The sequence below is a fragment of the Prinia subflava genome, chromosome Z, assembly GCF_021018805.1.
Source record: "Prinia subflava isolate CZ2003 ecotype Zambia chromosome Z, Cam_Psub_1.2, whole genome shotgun sequence".
Classification (NCBI taxonomy): domain Eukaryota; kingdom Metazoa; phylum Chordata; class Aves; order Passeriformes; family Cisticolidae; genus Prinia; species Prinia subflava.
The window spans coordinates 60,564,293-60,574,225 of record NC_086283.1 but is presented as its reverse complement, the minus strand read 5'-3'; the positions used below and the strand labels follow the sequence as shown (position 1 = coordinate 60,574,225).

Below are 9,933 nucleotides of genomic sequence, written 5' to 3'. Positions count from 1 at the left end.
TACCTAAATTTTCACAGGATTCTGCTGAAATAGCAGGTGTACTTAGGTTTTTATTTATTTTCCTCTAAACAAGAACATTGTTGTTGAGAATAAGAAATTTGTTGAGAACAAATTTGCCATAGTGGGACTACTTTTGGGGTGGGAAGGTTGTACAGAGCCTTTTTCTTTAATTGCCACTCCAGAAAAGCTTTACCAAAAGGGGAAGTTGCCACCCCATATCAATCCTTTGATCACCTGGGACTTTTTGTGTTTGTTGGCCAAGTCACAGCGCCACTCCAACACACAGAGGCCATGGAGTTGGCAGAGGATCCAATAAAGCTCCCAGATGGTTACTTGCATCTACAGGTATGAACCTCAAGAAAACTTTGGCTCCTGTTTTGTATTCATTTTGTTGAATATTTTTATATTTACTGCTTTTAGTGGAAGTATTTCTTTGCCAGGGAACATAAAACTCAGAAGTGCAACAGCATGTCTGCAGAAAACAGAAATGTTTTATGTCTCTCTCTCTCACCACACATACATATATATGCAGATATATACTTACATATTCTTTTTTTTTTTTTCCACAGTGCTGGAAATAATCATTACAAGGGAAAGGCTGACATGGTGAAAGGCAGAGCCTCAGTCCAGAGGGATGTCTCTGAATGGGAGGACTGGACCACCAGGACTTTTACACAGCTCAGCAAGCAGAAGTGTCAGCAGCATCTGGTACACAGGGGTGAGGGAGGAATGACCCTGAGCATTGGTTCAGACTGAGAAGTGACTGGTGGATAAGACTTGGAGGTAACTGTGAAAAGAGCTTGAATATGGGCCAAAAGTAATTCTCATTGTGTATGATGCAAACTGCTTACTAAGCTGTACGAGTAGGACCACAGCCAGCCCAGTGGAGGGGTGTTGGAGACTTGTATAGCTGCAACTCCAAAAAGCTTTTCAAGATGATACATTAGAGTGAGGAGAAATGGATAATGATGCTGGCCAAGTTCAAGGTTCTTCCACGGCCCTCTGCAAAATTGCTGAGTTTATAGGTAGTCAGACCACTGGAAATTAAGTGTTTAGGCAGAGAGACTGAAGTGTGTAGGTATGCTAGCAGAAAACCGCAGGCAGGATGTCTTGCTGTGTGTTGGGCACTGGAATGAACAATACACAGCCTGCTGGCATGGCCTAAATAACTCATTACCTGGATGGGGCAGCCATGCGAGCTGTGCCAGCATGCAGGGTACCAGCTGCACCGTGCTTTTTGCTTCCTCCCCCTTTGCTTCACTGGAAGTGATGGAAGGGCCATCACTTCCAGGATGCTGATGAGGTAAAGGTTAGGGTGAGTCTTGCAACACGGCCCGTTGTTTTCCCAGTAAAAATTACAGGGGTTTTGGCAGTGTCTACTGTCTGTCAGCTTGTTCTTATGTTTAGCTGCTGCTAGGTAACGTTTTCTCTGAAGGCCTGGGGTCCTTGGCCACAACATGTTTCCAGTGTTGTTCTTTCCAATACCACTGTGGTTCCTGCTGTGTGGATTTCTTACTATCATACCATCTCATGTTGCATGAAGCAGGTTTTGCTGAAATGGCTGGAACAGTCTCTGCCCTAAGCTGTTGGTGAAGCAGCAGACACTGTGTTAAATACTAGCAGAATTAAATGCAGCTTGTTTCTTATGAGGGGGGATCTTTATAGCTCTGCCCTTATTTTCTGTTGTATTCCCAAAAATACTGTAATTCTGACAGCAGGGGTTAGAAATTTGATTTGTTAAGACATTGCAATAGCATTATGTCTTGGGTTTTTTCAGAGTTTCCTGGATGTTACTGAAACAGGATAATCACTTACTCATGTGCAACCAACAACCACATGGAAGCTGCTCACAAAAGAAGCAGTAGTTTCTTTACTAACAAAGGAACTCCTTACTGCTTTATTTTTCCAACAAAAAATTCCCCACATAGTAATTAAATTTATCCCTTTGTCCTGGTTTTTGTGTTTATTCTCACTTACAAGCAAGTCCAGTGAGGAAATGGAAGACAGGGTTCTTTGGTATTGTAATAAGAGCCTTGGTCTGAAGTTTTTTCTGTGGGTAATTATTCTTAGCCCAAAAATGCCAGAATGGTGAAGATTTTTCTTCTTTGGACTCTTAGGTCTAGTGTGTTCACATTACCAGAGATGGAATACTTTGGAGAAGCTATACGATTTCAGTTTAATCAGGTCCAGGCACAAATTTTGGTCCAACAGCTAATACAGCGGAACATCAGCAACATCTGTCTCCCCTCTGCACACAGATACAAAAGGATTCAAGAGCTAACCAGGCATTTTATGACAGAAAGATTTGCATATATAAGAACCATCTCCTCTTTTTTCCTCCTCAGTCTTCTTCTTGTTCTCCCAAATGCAAATTGCTAATTTTATTAACACCAGGTGTGAAAAACATTTCTGTGTTTAAGTGTGAAGACAGATGGGTGTTTGGTTTGGGGGATATTAGTCAACCAGGATGCATAATCAGCATGAGTAATTAACTACACTCAACACATCCAACGGCTTGGGCGTCCCTGGATCAGGATTCCTAGGGCTGAGAGACCTACGAAGGAGTAGACCCGGAAGAGTCAGCTGCCAAGGGGAATGAGGCTCTGGTGACCTAGGGTAGAGCCGTTTGCCCAGGGGCATGGCTGGAACTGAGGAAGTGTGGCAGGAAGAAATGGTGGTGCAGAGAGACATTATGTGGTAGGTAAGCAGGTCTGGAGGAAGGGAGGAGGGGCTGTGTTGGGTCTCTGTCCCCACATGGGGGGACATGTGCATGAGCTGGACCTGTGCTAGGGAACAGGTGTAGAGAGTGCTGCCCGAGGATGGCTCAGCTTTGAGACACCCCAAAGTGAAGGACCAGAACCTGCTGGGGCCAGAACGCTTTCCTCCTACCGGCATTCTGGAAATGGAGCAGGAAAAACACGTGTGGGGCTTCGCCCAGCGTCGCCTCTGTGCATGTCTTGTTTTCAGGCAGGACGCAGCACTTCCAAGAAGCCAGCGGGAAGCAGCGAGAGTGGGGGGCAGGATGCGTCTGGTCTTCCTTAAAGACTGCACCTGAGCTTAATTGTATTTGGGAAGTGCCCAGGTTACTTTTTCACAGCCTCAACCCTTGGAGTGACGTTTATGTGTCCTTTCCTCTCTCCCTGCACCCTCACATTTGCAGATGATTCACCAACCCCTTGCAAGAGGCAGTCAAGACTAAATCAATCAGGTGTTAATGACCCACCTGCAGGCTGGACTTTTGCAGCCGCTGTGAACTAACTCTCTTTCTTGGTCACATCCCGAAACGGTGAAATGATGCTATGTCATCTGATATCAGCTGTTGTTCCTCGTTTGTCTCTCTGGGGAAGGCAGCAGGCTAAATCATGAGACCCTTCTCTCCTGCTAGGTTTCCTGTAGCTGGTACCTTCAGCCATCAGAGAACAGTCACTCTGTAGGACTGTTAACCCTGCATCTTTGAATGGCTGGGCCCAGAGAGTGCTGGTGAATGGTGCTGCATCCAGCTGTCCCCCAGGGGTCTGTGCTGGGGCCAGTTCTATTCAATATTTTCATTGTTTTTTCAATATTTTCATTGTGTTGTGAGTTGGATTTGTTTCTCTTTTACTTACAGATTTTTTCCCCATAAGTTGCTAGGAGACTAACTACTGAGTACTTGTGAGTACTTGACCAAAACAAAGAAGTGGCCAAAGGAGCACCGGGCTACACCTATTGTTTCTGGGTCTCTGGGAGTTGTCTCTCGGAGGGGGGAGATAAGGCGAGTTTTGGGGCAGTTGGCTCTCTTGCTCTTGGCATTGGAAAGGACGGTCAGGCTGCTGCTCGCAGCGGGAGGAGTCCACGGTCATCACTCCGTCCCGTCCTGGGAAATCTACCATCATCTGCTAATATGCCCAGGAATTCTGAGCTCACTTCCTCCTCTGGCCCTGCTGGACCGGCCCTGCCCCACCTCCACCGCTTTTCAGCGCTGCTTTGAGGCATTCTGCTACTCCGTAGCCCCGCAGTGCCCTGCCCTGCCAGGGTATCCCTGCCGTTCCAGCTACTGGCGCAATGCATCTGATCTTATCCACCAGCCCGGGACTTTCCACCGTTCCAGCTTGGTCTCTCGGAGTCCTGCAGGGGCACCGAGATCAAACTGCCCCGGGCTTTTGTGAAAGAAAGTTCCTGGTTCTGTTTATTATTAATGCTGTAGTTGTTTGTTGTTTTGTCATACATACCAGTAAAGAACTGTTATTCCTATCCCTATACCTCTGCCTGAAAGCCCCTTTAATTTTCTAAATTAGAATAACTTGGAGGGAGGCGATTTGAATTCTCCATCTCTAGGGAGGCCCTGCCGTTCCCTAGCAGATACCTGTCTCTCAAACCAAGACACATTGATGACGTGGATGAGGGTATTGAGGCTTTGAGTAGTAAATTTGCAGACAACACTAAGCTGGGAGCATGTGTGGATCTGTTAGAAGGTGGGAGGGCTCTGCAGAGAGACCTAGAATGATTGGATAGATGGGCAGAGTCCAATGGGATGAAGTTTAATAAGTCCAAGTGCTGAGTCCTGCATTTTGGCCACAATAATCCCTGCAATGTTATAGGCTGGGGATGGTGTGGCTGGACAGAACGCAGGCAGAGAAAGACCTGGGGGTTCTGGTGACAGCAGCTGAACATGAGCCAGCAGAGTGCCCTGGTGGCCAAGAAGGCCAAGGCATCCTGGCCTGGGTCAGGAATGGTGTGTCCAACAGGAGGAGGGAGGTCATTCCTCCCCTGTACTCGGCACTGGTGAGGCCACACCTCGAGTGCTGTGTCCAGTTCTGGCCCCTCAGTTCAGGAAGGACATTGAGATGCTTGAGCGTGTCCAGAAGAGGCAGTGAGGCTGGTGAGGGGCTTGGGACACAAACCCTGTGAGGAATGGCTGAGGGAGCTGGGGGTGTTTAGCCTGGAGAAAAGGAGACTCAGGGGTGACCTTATCACTCTCTGTAACTCCCTGAAAGGAGGCTGGAGTCAGGTGGGATTGGTCTCTATCTCCTGGCAGCAACTGACAGAAGGAGAGAACATGGTCTCAAAATGCACCACGGGAAATACAGGTTGGAATTAGGAAAAAGTTTTTTACAGAAAGGGTGATAAAGTACTGGAATTGTCTGCCTGGGGAGGTGGTGGAGTCACCATCCCTGGGTGTGTTTAAAAAAAGACTGGATATGGCACTCAGTGCCATGGTTTAGTTGTTAGGGCTGGGTTGGAGTCGTTGATATTGAAGGTCTCTTACAACCTAGTGATTCTGTGATTCTGTATGTGATCTTTGCAGTGTTAAAGTAGGATGAGCAATTTATGCTGAGACATCACAGAATCATAATGTTTTGGGTTGGAAGCAAACTCAAAGATCAGTCCTGCTGCCTGTCCTCCCGCCCCAGACCCCCCAAGGGGCAGGAACATCTTCCCCCAGATGCCATTGCTCCGAGCTCCATCCAGTCTGACACTGAACACTCCCGGGGCTGGGGCAATACACAATCTCCCTGGGCAACCTGTTTCAATTCCTCACCATGCTTACAGTAAATAAATTCTTCATAATATCTAATTGAAACTGCCTTCTTTCATTTTAAAGCCATTTCCCCTTGTCCTATCACTATGTGCTCTTGTAAAAAGTCCTTCTCCAACTCTCTTGTAGCCCCTTTAGGTACTGGAAGGCCGCTACAAGGTCACCTCAGAGCCTTCGTCTCTTCAGGCCAAACCCCCCAACTCACTTGAACTGTCCTCACAACAGAGGCATTCCATCCCTCTGATCATCTTGGTGGCCTGCTCTGGAGTCAGTTCAACAGGTCCATGTCCTTCCTGTGCTGGGACCCCAGAGCTGGATGCAGGGTTCTAGGTGGGGCCTCCCCAGAGCAGAGCAGAGGGGCAGAATCCCCTCCCTCCCCTGCTGCCCACGCTGCTCTGGATGCAGCCCAGGACACGTTTGACTTTTTGGGCTGTGAATGCACGTGGAAGGGTCTTATTGAGCCTCTTGTCAACCAGCACCCCTGTCTTGGGTTGCAATGCAAGATGTAACCAAAAGTATGTGTTCTGTTCTCATCTGTTGAAAGCGGTTGGGGAGCTGTTTTCTTTATCTCTTCTATGACCCATTCCTCATTACTCCAGGGAGGAGGGTGTGGGTGTCTTCTGTTAATGGGCCAGCTGTTAAAACCAGGCGGGGCATTGTTCTTTATCTCTTCCACAACCCATCCTCCCTCCAGAGGGATATCTGCTGTTAATGAGCCATTAAGGCTCACTGCATGACTGATTACATTACATCATCCCATTGTGAGATGCTCCACGCAGTGCAGGAGCCAAGCATTCCTACCTGGATAAAACCTGAGAATCAGAACAGCAGGACAGCTTGTTGCCACTGAATTTCCAGCAGAAGACTGGACCCATCTCACCACCACTGGATGTTCATAGAAAACTACACCCTTCTACAGAATCATCTCTGCCCCAACAGAACATCTGTCACTCCAAAAGGACTTAATCAGACTGCTCCCAACACCTTGACAAACAGGGTGTCAGGTTGTATTCTGACTGTCAGTGTTTTCTCTTTTGTTTGCTTGCTTTTGTGTACTACTACATTTTTATTTTTAATATTCCTAGTAAAGAACTGTTATTCCAATTCCCATATCTTTGCCTGAAAGCCCCTTATTTTCAAAATTGTAATAATTTCTAGGGAGGAGGTTTACATTCTCCATTCCAAGGGAGGCTCCAGCTTTCCCTGGCAGACACCTGTCTTTCCAAACTGGGACAACCCCTTAGTCTTTTTGTTTGGCTTCAGGACACAAATCTGCCCATTGGGAAAGAGTCTTGGGGCGGGGAGGCATCTTTGACTGAGACTGCATGGGGAAGTAACAAGGAAACCCAGTACTGGAGCCTATAGTGAGACTGGAGCTGAAACAGAAAAAGGACTTTCTGAAGTTGAGACTAGCCTCGTTTGCCCTCCTGCTGTGCCTGCCCACACAGGGCTGGTAGGAGAGATGGTGGCAAGGACAGGGCTCTCTGACTGTCTCCCACAGGCAGCAGTGCCACAGTGAGTCTCTCCCTGCAGTTTCAGCTGCTGCCAGTGGTTTGGAGCTATGCCTTCCAGGCAGGGGTTTGGCACACAGCTGACTTTTACACTGGGTGTTAAGGGGTTGGTTTGCAGAAAGGAGTATGATGGCATTTCAGGCATGATAACTATGGTTTCCATAGCAACCTGAAGGCCTGAGTCAGCATCTCCCTCCTGCTGTGGCTGGGAGATTTGTTCCAGGCATGGCACATGAAAACACAACACTGGGGCAGGCAAGGGTAGTGTGTATAAGGTCTGAGTTACCCTGAGGGCAGGAAATGTATCAAAGAGAGGATCAAGACCATTTTTCTCACAACTAAATGTAGGTATCCCTTATAAAGAAGGGGGGGTTGCCTGTGCCCACCTGAAGGATGAATGCTCTCTTTGGCATGAAGATCCTTTCTGCTTCTTCCAAGCATATCTGCTTATGCTCTTGCCATGTGCTGGCTGGGGCTGTGCAAATGTGCAAAACACCATGTCCAGATATGCACTGGCTCAAACTTCTTGGATGGCAGTGATGCCTTAAGTTGTAGCTTTCATATAATCCAGATTCTGTACTGCATTAGTATATATCTCTGAACTTTATATGAAGTTTTAGCAAGTTCTCCTCACAGTTTAGTTAGATAAAACAATCCTTTTCCAGCCTGAGAACCAAGGACACTGTTGCAGCTTCAGGACCAAAGAGTATAAACAACAATGGATTGAGGAGAGCAATCTGGGAGTCTGGGACTTCATAACCTGAAGCTGTAATTGAACAATTAACCCCAATATGTAAATGAACCAAAACTTATAAAAGTGTGAAAACATGGTACCTGTTGTCTATCTTGGGTGCAGCCTTGGCCAGGCTCTTGTACTGCCCAAGGTGTATCCTTTGAAGGCCTTTTAATAAATACCTACTTTATTCCTTTAACGCTGTCTAGCCTCTGTTCTAGGTAGCCTCTCAAGGCATCAGCAGGAGAGCTGAAACATGGTTCTCATGGTTCTCTCCTATCCCTTAGGCCCACAGATAACTGTGTTTGCCTTTGCAGCTGCAATTTGAGAACAGGAGTCACCAGTGTGAAGGACTAGCGAGAACCACTCTGAGCTCTTCATGTCCCACTGCAGCTGAGGCCATGCACTGAGCATGGACCTGCAAATTATCTAACTGCTTGTTAGCACAAGCAGTGCAAACTCTGCCTTCTGCATCCATGGGAGTCATAGGGCATAAAACTCTCAGGCAGTTCACCATGAGCCCTGGCCACTGATCATCTGCTTTTAATGAGAACAGTCAGGAGAAAATCTGTCTAGAAAGGCAAGACTTTATCCATCATGCACCCATCCATGTTGGGCCCCTGGCCAGAGTATGCACCCAGTGAATATCCTCAGCACTCACTGTGCAGAGTTTGGGTGTAAGAAAAGATTCAGTATCTCCGCTCAGGATGGCCAAAAGCAAGCCAATTAGAAATGGAGAGACAATGTGCCCTTCCTGGACTGGGAAAAGACATAAATTTGAGCACTGTCAATCTTTCTGGCATTCAAGATAAGTTCAGTCTTACACGTGGAGCAAAATATATTTTCTTCCTATGGAGCATTCTTCTGATGAATGCATGAACAGATTCAAATTACTAGCTCACTGTGTCCCCCTGTAGAACTTGAACAGTGACAAATGGCACTGTAAGGATGTGGGAAAACCCCCCAGTGTTTCTTTAAGTGCTCTATTTTGAGACCAGTAAGCACTGTGTAAACACTGGTATGCTGGAAGCAAGCTGTGCTTGAAACATGAAACTCCTCTGAGAAAGGTCATTTGCTTCCTCTGGGTCCATCACAAGATTGCTAGCAGGAACCAGCTCAAGTTAAGCACAATGTGGAAAAACCTGTCCCATATCCATTCCTCAGGGCTCATGTCCATCCCCAAGCCCCTGCTGCCCTTCTTGGCTGTGTGTTCCCTGACCCTCTCCTCTGTGAAGAAGTTGAACCTCCTTCTAATGGACCCTTGCCTGGTTTCACACCTCCTCGTGTCCAAAGGTGTTTCCAGACTTTGAACTCCTCTAACCTACAAGCAGTCTCCTTGCCCTGTCTGCCACAGAGCATGTCTGTCAGAAGCAGTAACGTAGGATTTTCATGTGCAGGACTGTGTTGGTTCTCTTCTGTGCACTGACTCACAGGATTGACACTCCTATAACAGGGTTTTGACCTCCAAAACTATCCAGATTTGCCTGGAGCTGTAGGCACCTCTGTAGCCCAGCAGCTGTACTCTTTGTCATGTGCTCCAGTGCAAGATGTCTCCTCTGCCTTTTTATATACAAGGACCTTGCAGAACTGCATGTATGAACAGAGACCATCATGATCTTCAGGATGATGTTTTGCCTGGTGCAGTAGGCCTAGAGCAAGATACACAGAGCTGTTGCTCTGTATGCAGTGTGCACCCACAGCACAGTGCAGTGTTTGGGCAGGAGAGAGAGAGTGGGGGGTATGGCCAAAAGTTTTCAGCCTCTGATACATGCTACTTGGCTTTTTGGCTTGCTACATGGCTTGTCCTGCAACCTGTTTCCCATCTATTTTTGCCCACCCATTTGTGTCAGTCTGCAGTTCAAAGGACTTGCTTTCTTATTTAAGGATCTTTCATGTAGATGAAGTGCCTCTTTCTGGCTGAAGCAGAAGCCCATAGCCTGCTGGAAGCGGTACAGCTTTGTAGCAGGCAGATTTTGGGGGTCCCAACAGCAGTGCCTCAGGTGGTCTGGCCTGTAGATATTTGCATGGTCATTGCTGGCATGAAATGTACCTTTATTGCGTGTGAATAGCAACAGACCTTGGTGTCCCTCCTTCAGCCTGTCCAGGGTCTCACAGGTGGGGATGGGTTCTGTATCTGCTGCAGCATGGCCCTGTCCTGTGCATCAGCACATTCT

The 9,933-nt window shown here is 47.3% G+C and overlaps 1 long non-coding RNA gene across 1 annotated transcript; it reads left to right on the top strand.

Annotated features, from left to right (window-relative positions):
- The first annotated feature begins 238 nt into the window (after positions 1 to 238).
- LOC134563938 (uncharacterized) lies at positions 239 to 6,675 on the top strand. The gene is made up of 3 exons (XR_010083441.1): positions 239 to 345; positions 570 to 783; positions 3,608 to 6,675. It is a non-coding gene; the product is annotated as an uncharacterized LOC134563938 (long non-coding RNA).
- Positions 6,676 to 9,933: the final 3,258 nt, after the last annotated feature.